Below are 10,403 nucleotides of genomic sequence, written 5' to 3'. Positions count from 1 at the left end.
AGGCATCGCGGCTAGCGTATCCCCGGAGCTGGGCTGGGACGGCGCCCGCTCCGAAGCCTCGGGGGGCTGGGCCCGGAGGGTGCGAGCCGGCGGAAGCGTCTGGAAAAAACTTTCCTCTCGTGGAAGCCAGGGAGTGGCGCCGTAGCCGGAACTTGGCTAACCCCCTCGCCACCGGGCGCTTCCCTCCGGGGCCGATTCCCCCGCCCCTTCCCTCCAGAAAGTACGCACGGCGGGTCGGGACGTTCGGCTCCGCGATCCTGCTCCCGCTCCTCTTCCTGCCGCCGCCCCGGTGGCACCTCCTGGCCTCTTGTTGGCGCCCCTCGCTGGCTCCTCTGAGGGACCTGGGACAAGCAGAAGAGAGGCGTGAGCAGCGGTGGCTGTCGCGGCTTCCGGAGTGCAAAAACCGGCCCTTTCGAGTCTAGTCGTCACCACTCTGTCCCAGAGAGACACCAGTCTCTCCCTCCGAAAGCCCACCCCGGCCTCGCCTCCACAACCCCTCCGGTCACTCTTACTCGGGAGGGGGACGCGCATCCGACACCCAGAGCGCAAAGTCTTCCCTCTCCCCTGGCCCACACTAAATAAACCCAACCGGCCTCCCGCCCTCCGCTTTTCCCGAGGAGACACGTCTCCCCGCGTCTAACTTCTTGCTTAATCCCCAATTCCTTCGCTACCAAACTTCTCCCTTTCCAGGTTCCTTCCCGCACCGCCTCCGCGGAAGGTCGGCCTCCGGGTGTCTCCGCCCCCGCCCGGACCTCTCTTCCCGGTCCCGGTTAGGATGCGAGGCAAGTTTCAGGTTACAGGACTTTTTGATCTCTTCTTGTACCTTCTGGCATTAGCAGGCAGTGGAGCTACAACTGTCGCCCCCCAGCCCGCGTCCCGCCGGCCCCTGGGATCCCAGAGGGGTTCAAGTCATCTCCAAAGAGGTGGGGAGAGTCTGGGAACAAAGCAGCAGTGGGACTCGGGGTAGAGTGGCAACCCGAACCAACGCTACTCTCCACCCGAGTATGGGGAGGGGCCCCAATGACGCCTGCCGGGTCTCTCCCAGGCCGCGGGCTCCCACTGCTCACCTCCGCGCCCGCCGCCTCCAGAACCAACTCAGTTCCACCAGAGTAGCAACGACTTCCCGGCTGCGCGCTGCGGGCAACGACTCTGCTCGCACCCCAGCCCCTGGCCCAACCTCCCAACCTCCGCAGCTGGGAAAAACCAACCCGGGGGGCGGGGGAGGGCCAGGACTGACGGGGAGATTCCCGCCGTGCGGCCAACCTCGGCAGTCGTAGGTAGGGGGATTTAAGAAGAGAGACTAGGGGAGCTGGGCTGCGCGCTTCCTCCTGGTGGAAATTAACGAGGAATGTGCCCAAAAAGGTGAGGGAATCCCTTTCTCTCCCCCCTCCCCGACATCCTTGGGTGGTTCCTCATTTTGCATACTGTATTTACCTTGGACAGGAGCAAAACCGCTGGTGAATCTCGTGGAATTCACCCTGATTCAGGCACCTTTGGCAGTGACGAGATAGATTTAGGCATGACAGAGCAGCGCGAAGCAGCACCAGAAAGAAATGAGCTGAAAATCTACAGCGGCAGCAGCAAAGGCACTGCAGGTTGTATGAAAGCTTCAGGAACTCTCCCCATCAAAGTGGTACCTGAGGCCGTAAACTTCAGATTTAGGTGTAATTAATGCCTTCTCGCCTGTTCCCCGCACCCCGCCCCCTCACTTCTTGGGTAGTAATGGAACTTGTGAAGAGAGCACGCCAACTTTAAGAGAGAGAGAGAGAGATTAGTGGAGAGGAGATTCATTCCTGATTCATTAGCTTTTCTCTTACCAAAATTAAAAGCAGATGGAAGAGAAAGGCAGCCAAAGGCATCCCAGAAACAAAAGGCAAATAGCAAAGACTTGAGTCACCTGGAAAGCGGACCCGCCCCTCTCCCCAGATGTAGCGCGGTGTGTCTAGTCACTTCTGCGGGGAAAGCTCCAAGGGTGGGGAGTAGGGGTTGCAGGAGCTGACCTGGGAGGGAAGTTTGGTTTCAAAATCGATTGTCCCGGGGAGGGGGGGGGGGGCATCTGGCAGGTGGTGATGGAGAGGATGGGGTTGGGGAGAGGGACAGATTGAATGAATGGTTACAGTAAGGCTGTTATTATACCAGACAGGTTTTGGGTTCTGAAAGCCCTATCGTTGCTCTAACTCCATATCCCTTTGTCCCAATTAAATAATGTCCCCGAAGGGATAAGAAGGTACTGGTTATTCCAGGCTTCTTCATTTTAGAGAGAAAATGGCAATTAGGGAAAACATGGTTCGGAAATGTAAGACCTGGTCGTATAAAAAGATCAAATAAGGATGCTGAGGCTTGTGCCTGGGACATGTGCCTTTAGTGTGAAGAAAGACCCCAATTCTCGAATGGATGCCTGCTTACTTTTATAGAAAGAGTCTGCAAAGCCGACAGCAAAAATGGCTCAGACAAAAGCTGAAAACACTGGAAACTGCAGAGATTTGTGCACAAAAGCTGGTTTCATTAATTTGCATCTTCACGTTTATCTCCATCTCTTTTCTTATTTTTAAAAGTGTTTTGCAACATGAATGTAAAACACTTTGAAAAAGAATCTCTAAAGCTGTAGTCATGTTCTGTATCCGGATTGTGGTGGTGGTTACATAAACCTATACAACGTGTTAAAACTCACAGAACTTTGTAAACCAAAAGAGTCAATTTTACTGTATGATAAGTTTAAAAATAAAATTAATTACTCATTGGAAAAAACCTGTAATAATGCTCTGGCATGATATTAACTCTGGTCCTGATCTGAAGACCAACTGCTTTGTTAGGAGAGTGAGATACACTTTAGAATTTAGAAACATAATATATGTATTTTCATCTAATCCTCAAGACAACTCAGAGGCAAGATAAATATTGTTAGTATTATTGCTTGTTGCTATTATTGTTGTTGTTCTGTTGTGCAAATGAAAAACCTGGGGCTTTAAGTTAGCTTGACTGAGTGTCTTCCACTTGCCAAGCCCTGTGCTGATCACTTCACAGATATTATCTCATTGACTCTTCACATCAGTACTCAAGTTAGGTCCTCTCACTCCAGTTTTACAGACAAGAAAATTGACGCAAAAATAAATTACATAACTTGTTCAAATGAGTGATGGAGGTGGGAACCAGGCCCAGATTTGCCTGCCTCCCATATAGTACATCCCACATTCTGCCTCTAGGCAAGATTAAGGAGTTTGTGCAAAGTTCTACTCTGTTCCACTTAGGCAGAACGTACACCTCACCTCTTGTTCCCTTTTTACTTTTTCTGCCTCCACCTTCATGCAGCTGGCAATTGCTTATGGCTGCTGAATAGGGACCCAGAAACTTAGGGTCATTTCTAGCTCTGACACTTGCCTGCTGTGTGTCTTCTATAATAGGACCACTAATGACATTTGAAGATATTTCCATGAAAATTGAGATAAATATGTAATGTACTTAGCAAAATCACCTGTTTTGATTGTTCTTTCCTAAATTACCCCCCTCATGTTATTTATTGTAATCCACTATATCTCTGTAACTGTGTTAGTAATGGGAATACAAGGATAAAAATTTAAATTCTCTTTAAGGTAGAATTGCCAGATTTAACAAATAAAAATACAGGGCACTCAGTTAAACTTTAATTTCAGATAAACAATGAATATTTTTTAAGTATGTCCCATGTAATATTTGGAAACTACACCCAAAATTTTGTTGCTTACAGTTGAAATTCAACTTTAATTGAGTATCCTGTATTTGATCTGGCAATACAGCAGTTGATAATCTGGTAGAAGAAAGAAATAGACACAGAAACAAAAGCTCTCAATGCAGAATTGAGTATGGTTTGGTGTGTGTATCTTTCCAGTCAATGCCCTCTCTCTTTGTAAATATTTCGATTCTGTTTCTGCTATTTTTTATGTGAATGGGATCATAGTATATGAATTATTCACATTTTTTCTTTTTTAAAAGCAACCATCTATCTTTCTGTGTGCATACATATAGGTATGCTTCTCCTTTTTTAAAGACTGAAATATTTCAAACTGTAGATTGTTGTACCACAATTTATTTAACAGCCTTATTGAAAGACATTTAGATCAGTAACTACTTTTTGGAGAAGTTTCCTTCAAGTGAGAAAAGCTTACTAGGATCAGTTCTATTTTGATTGTCTTAAGCATTTAATTATCCCAAATTATCATACTGACTTTACTCCTGACAGCTTGAAAATTTTTTGTGCATGATGCTATTTACATACTCTAAGGCAGGGCAGAGGATTGCAGAGCACATTTTTCCCAATTTATTCTTCTGTTCCACAGTGAAATAAAGGAAGGATCTGAATGTCCCGACAGATAAGAACCAATTTAGTGTATTTCAAGAGGTCACTTTGTAACCTCCAGGAAATGTTTCTACACTACCATTTATTTAGAAGATTGTTTCTACAGGGATCATTTTTCTTCTAATGACCCAGAGGAAAGTCATTAGTAAATTATTGAAATATTGCTTCTAAATCCTGATTAGGCAAGGAATAAGATAGGTATAAAAAGAATGATGAGTGGTTATGACCACCCTTATGGTAACTAGCAGAGAGAAGCCATGTGGTCCAGCATGGACAAACACCAAGATTATTTAAGACTAGTTCATTTTGATCTCTGTCACAAATTAGCAAAGGAATTGAATACATGTGAACACTGTCAAATCTGAAAAGTAACTAAAACAAAGTCAAGGGTTGGTGAACAACAAGCACTATGTCAAAAAACCATGAACCAACACTTAAAACTGAAACCATCAACTTGAGGGTCAATTTGACCAAAAAAAAAAAAAAATACACATGTACATATGTATATTCATGAGGAAATAATTTTTTTAAATTGTCAGTGATTAAAAAGAAAGCTTCAAATCACTTTAGAAGGAATGGACTTCTTTTCTGAGATGTGTAAACTGAATTAAGTAAAATATAAACTAGAGAATGGGTCAAAAGGAATGTGTTTGTCTCATCAGTCAGTACAGTAAGTGCTGTGGCTAGTAGAAGAAAAATATAGCCCTCTATATCTGTGGGTTCCATATCCCTGGATTCAACCAACCACAGATGGAAAATAAAAGAAAAAAAATGGGTGATTACATCTGAACCAAACATGTATAGACTTTTTAAAAAATTATCATTATTTCCTAAGCAATACAGCAGGGCACGGTGGCTCACGCCTGTAATCCCAGTACTGTGGGAGGCCAAGGTGGGTAAATCACTTGAGATCAGGAGTTTGAGACCAGTCTAGCCAACATGGTGAAACCCTGTCTCTACTAAAAATACAAAAATTAACTGGGTGTGGTGGCACACACCTGTAATCCCAGCTACTGGGAAGTCAGAGGCAAGAGAATCACTTGAACCTGGGAGGCGGAGATTGCAGTGAGCTGAGATCGCGCCACTACACTCCAGACTGGATGACAGAGGAAGACTCCATCTCAAAAACAAAACAACAAAAAAATACAGCATAAAAGCGATTTACATAGCATTTACATTGTATTGGGTATTATAAGCAACCTAGATATGATTTAAAGTATATAGGAGGATGTGCATAGGTTACATGCAAATACTATGCCATTTAACTTAAGAAACTTGAATATCCATGGATTTTGGTATCCACAAGGATCCTGGAAGCAACTGCCTGAGGATAACAAGGGATGATTGTATATAGTAATGTCCAAACTCTCCAAATAGTCACTATTACAGGATCACTCGACTTTAATTCAATGAATGCTTTGTTAAGACACCACTATATACTGTCCACCTATTTGATGCACTTGAAATACAAGGATATATAGGATAAAAATCCCTGCCCTCGGATAACTTGCAGTCTAATGGGAAAGCAAATAGTTACAAAACATATGGTAAGTGCAAATATGGGACGGGGTGGGGAGACTGTCAGAAGGTTTTACTAGGGTGGAAATGCCTGAGTTGCATTTTGAAGCACAATCGCCTGTATCCTCAGCTTCTGCCCCATGTATTCAATCAGCTGAGGATTGAAAATATACAGAAAAAACAAACAGGAAAAAATCACCCTACAAGAGTAAAAAATAACACAAATGAAAAATACAGTAAAACAACTATTTACATAGCATTTACATTATATTGGATATGATAATCTAGAGATGAATTAAAGTCTGTGGGAGGATGCATGCAGGTTATAAACAAATACTATGCCATTTTATATCAGAAACTTCAGCATCTGTGGGGTTTGGTATCCACAGGGCTCTTGAAACCAATCCCCATGCATACTGAAGCAAGACTATGTTAGTAAGAACTTGACAAACAAAAGATCGGCAAGTTGGTGAAAAACCTGAGAATTTACTCAGTTCTAGAAACTGCACAAAGTAGAGCATAGCACACATTGACACATTGGAGGGAGTGGTACAAGGTGAGATTTGAAATATGGTGGGATCAGATTGCTGACCTCCAGTCTAAAAGGTTTGTATTATCCCGGCCTGGCACACTAGCTCACACCTGTAATCTCAGCACTTTGGGAGGCAGAGGTGGGTGTATCAGCTGAGGTCAGGAGTTCGAGACCAGCCTGGCCAACATGGTGAAACCCCATCTCTACTAAAAATACAAAAATTAGCCAGGCATGGTGGCAGGCACCTGTAATCCGAGCTACTTGGGAGGCTGAGACAGGCGAATCACTTGAACCCGGGAGGCGGAGGTTGTGGTGAGCTGAGATCCCACCATTGCACTCCAGCCTTGGCAACAAGAGCGAAACTCCATCTCAAAATAAATAAATAAATAAATACAAATAAAAGGTTTGTATTATCCTGTAGTAGTGGGAAGCCAATGGAAGTTTTCAGCAGAGGAATGACATGATCACAAGTGCATTTTAGAAACATCACGTTTGCTATCTGTTTAAAAGGTAAATTGTAGACAAAGAAGACAAAACAGAGAGAAAAGTTGGGTGGTTCAAGTGAGGGATGACAAATAGCCAAACTGAAGTAGAAGGAAAAGATTGGCAAGGCAACAACAGATTATATAGACCAGTAGTTATTATATAGACCATAAGATTACATAGAACAGTGGTTCCCAACAGAGTGACATTGCCCCCAGTGCCGTTAAAATATTTTTTTGAAAAGAAAACATTGGTTTTTAAAAAGTTTGAAAACAACCTATAAAAATCTTTAAGATAATCTACAAATCTTAGTGATTTATTCACTTTGAAGGTAACAATACATACATTTATAATTCTAAATATAAGATTACAGATAACTTCTGTATTTTAAATAATGACCAAGAGAAATTTTAATTTATCCCCAGTGTGACTGGATAAAAATCTAAAGTTCTCAGCCTAGAAACAACTTCATTTTACATTTAAGCTCCAAATACTTATAGTATGGTTTTATTATACACTGAATTTTCCAGGAACAGTTAACACTGTAAGAAAAGAATATATAGTGTTTTGTTTGGAACTTTACCAAAATTTTATCTCTGGTAACCATGCCACTCATTCTACTCAGATCATCAATATAGTATAGTATCAGTTTGCATTTGTAGTTGTTACATTTGCAGTGATTCTTATTTCAAAATGTCTAATATTTTTTTAAAAATTATTTCAACATTCATTTGAATATTGGTCTAGCCTCTCTTAAATCCTAGCTTATTTATAAGTAGGCAGAAGAATATCACCACTTCATTGGGTTTCCTATCGGAGTTATGCCCAAGTATTTATATGTAGTGCTATACATTAAATAATATTCTTCCTTTATTTATTCTTTAATATTCTCATTGATATAGTGTGTACTTTTAAGATTATGTATCAAGATGCATTTTGTAAAATAAAAAAAGGCTTTATAAAATATTTGTTTTGAAGAGGAAACATTGGTTTTTTGAAAGTTTGAAAACAACCTGTATAAATTTTTAAGAGAATCTACAAGTCTTGGTGATTTATTCACTATGAAGGTAAGAATACAGACATAATTCTAAGTAGCATAACATCACAGAAAACTTATTTAAATTTTTTTTTCTCTTCTGAATTTAATATTTCAGATATATGGTATTTAGTCAGCTTCTATATTTTAAGTAATGACCAAAAGAAATTCTAATAATTCTTAATTAAAGAGTCAAGTTTGATTATGATGAAGTGAAAAAATACCTAGAGAAAGAATAGAATAAGACATTTATCTGTTTCAATCTTGTTTGATTGAAATTATTGTCTTTTAAAAGGAAGTTATGATAAATATTTAAATTAGCAATATTACCTAATATCCTTTTTTAATGTACATTATTTCCACTTTGGAGGTGACATGGAAGATATTTGCAGGGATTCTTGTCAAAATGTTATTGCCCAAGATGGGTTCTCAACTAAGACTGGAATTCAGTCAAGAAATGGGAGCAGTTGCACTTGTAGCCACCATCCAAATTCAATTAATTTCAATTAAATTTAACACAGTTCAATAAATGTTTATTAATGTACTTTTCTGTAGTACTCACTTTGTCTTCCAAACAGGGCTACCTCCAAAGCCAGCAATTTCCCTTAAAAAAATTTGCAATACTGGCACATTGACAGGCAATCTATTGCATGTCTATGGCAGAGGTTCAGCAGATAGAGTTAGGCCAAAGTTTGGGTACATGACCCAGGCTTCTCTCTTTTATAAGTCCTACCCAGTGAGTTAAAATACAGAGGTCAATAAGATGTCTCTGAGCACTGTTTGGAATGTTCAAATACAAAATTGAGTATCAAATTTAGTTTATATCCCCATATGAAAGCTAAGGAAGAGAGTACTAGAGATGTTATGTACTTTGAAATATAAATGTATCATATTACCTTGGAGTGAAAAAAAGAAAGTTAAGGAGCTTAACTAGGGAGATAAAGTCAAGCCAGTGTCAAACCATATGGCCTGAACAGTGTGGGTAGTGATAGGATAAAGGAGGTGAGTGCAGGGCACACACCAAAGGATGCCCATACTGAACTTCAATAGAAGCCCAGTAGAGAAATGTGTGACATCAGGCGATACTTTAACCCCCAAAATATTGATGTGGGTGACATTTACAAAGGGGTGAGAATCAAAATGGTTTGCAACCAGTATGGTACAAAAACTGATCAGTGTTCAATAATCAGAGGCTGCCACATGTAAACAACTAATAGAGCTTTGTTGCTGCAGACTGCCTGAATACAAGCCCTGCATCTTCATAAGAAAACTAAAGACACTTCAAGGTTTCTGATAATCTCCACAACCACCCTCCAGACTATGTGCTATCACTCAAAACTTGTTCCATAACTTCCAAACTTCATCATAAGGAATTGAAGCTTCTTTAAAATAGGAAAATTACTGGTAGCTGTATAAACTGAGGTTATTCATTATTTATTACATAAATATTTTTGGAGTATGTGATGAGTGCTTCTAGGCACTGTTCTGAGAACTGAGGAAGCAGTGGTGAAGGAGATAGACCTGGGCTCTATTTTCATGAAATGTGTTGTTCCCACTACTTTGTTAAATCAACTAACTCCAGTGTGAAAATCTAGATTTCTTTTTTAATTGAATTGACTTATTTTATTATTAAATACAGCAAACACATACTCAACAATACAGAACAGCATAAAAACCTGTGCACTTATTACTCAGCCTTATAAATCCTAACATTAGGTTTCTTTTTTAATGTTCTTTGCATATAATTAAAGTGTACCATTGGATAATTATGTATACACCCTTGAAACCATCATTACTATCAAGAAAATGAACACATTCATTATTCTCAAAAGTTTTCTCATGTCCTTTTGTAATCCACCTATTCACATGCCACCCTTAAACCATCGCATCCTCAGGCAACAATTTAATTTCTGTCACTACAGACTAATTTAAATTTTCTAGATTTCATATAAATGGAATCATAAAGTTGGTGCTCTTTTAATTTGGCTTCTTTCACTGCATAACTAATGTGAGATTCATCCATGTTATTGTAAGTATCAATAATTCATTCTTTTTTGTTTTTTTATGAGTAGTATTTCATAGTATGGATATAAAACAGTTCTGTTCCAAATGGCTCTGACCTTCCTCCTAAGACCCGTGAAATAGCCTAAACATGCTATTTTGTTGGCAACAGGTTAAGCACAAGAGCAAGCAAACGTAAATCATGTAAATCCTGTTTAATATACTGCTTGCCTAACATCTGCCATTATGCTATAAACCAAAGCAAATCACATACTAAAGCCACGGGGCATGGAATTACACCCCAAACAAAGTGAAAGGGCCCTGCAAAGTGGCATGGCAAAAGACTTGTGTAAAGGAAGGTCTGAAGAAATGGGGCTATTGATACAATCTACCAGGAACTGACATACCACCATTTCTTTAAATACCCCCCAAGAGGATGTTTTCAGTCTTGTGCTATTACAAACAATGCAGCAATGACTGAGTACATTGTCATCTTCCAC

At 40.4% G+C, this 10,403-nt stretch overlaps 1 protein-coding gene across 2 annotated transcripts in view; it reads right to left on the bottom strand.

Moving 5' to 3' along the window:
• Nucleotides 1–1,337, bottom strand: part of TPBG (trophoblast glycoprotein) — a 3,350-nt gene extending 2,013 nt beyond the window's left edge. Inside the window, exons 1-2 of one of the 2 annotated variants that reach the window (XM_011950285.1) lie at nucleotides 1,068–1,337; nucleotides 229–341 (exon numbers count right to left, since the gene is read on the bottom strand). The gene's annotated coding sequence lies outside the window, so the exon portion shown is untranslated. The remainder of the gene's footprint in view (nucleotides 1–228; nucleotides 342–1,067) is intronic. The other variant, XM_011950284.1, reaches the window with a different exon arrangement.
• Nucleotides 1,338–10,403: the final 9,066 nt, after the last annotated feature.

The sequence above is a fragment of the Colobus angolensis genome, unplaced genomic scaffold (genome assembly GCF_000951035.1).
Source record: "Colobus angolensis palliatus isolate OR3802 unplaced genomic scaffold, Cang.pa_1.0 Scaffold304, whole genome shotgun sequence".
NCBI classification, from domain to species: Eukaryota; Metazoa; Chordata; class Mammalia; order Primates; family Cercopithecidae; genus Colobus; species Colobus angolensis.
This window is presented reverse-complemented; position numbering and strand designations above follow the sequence as displayed.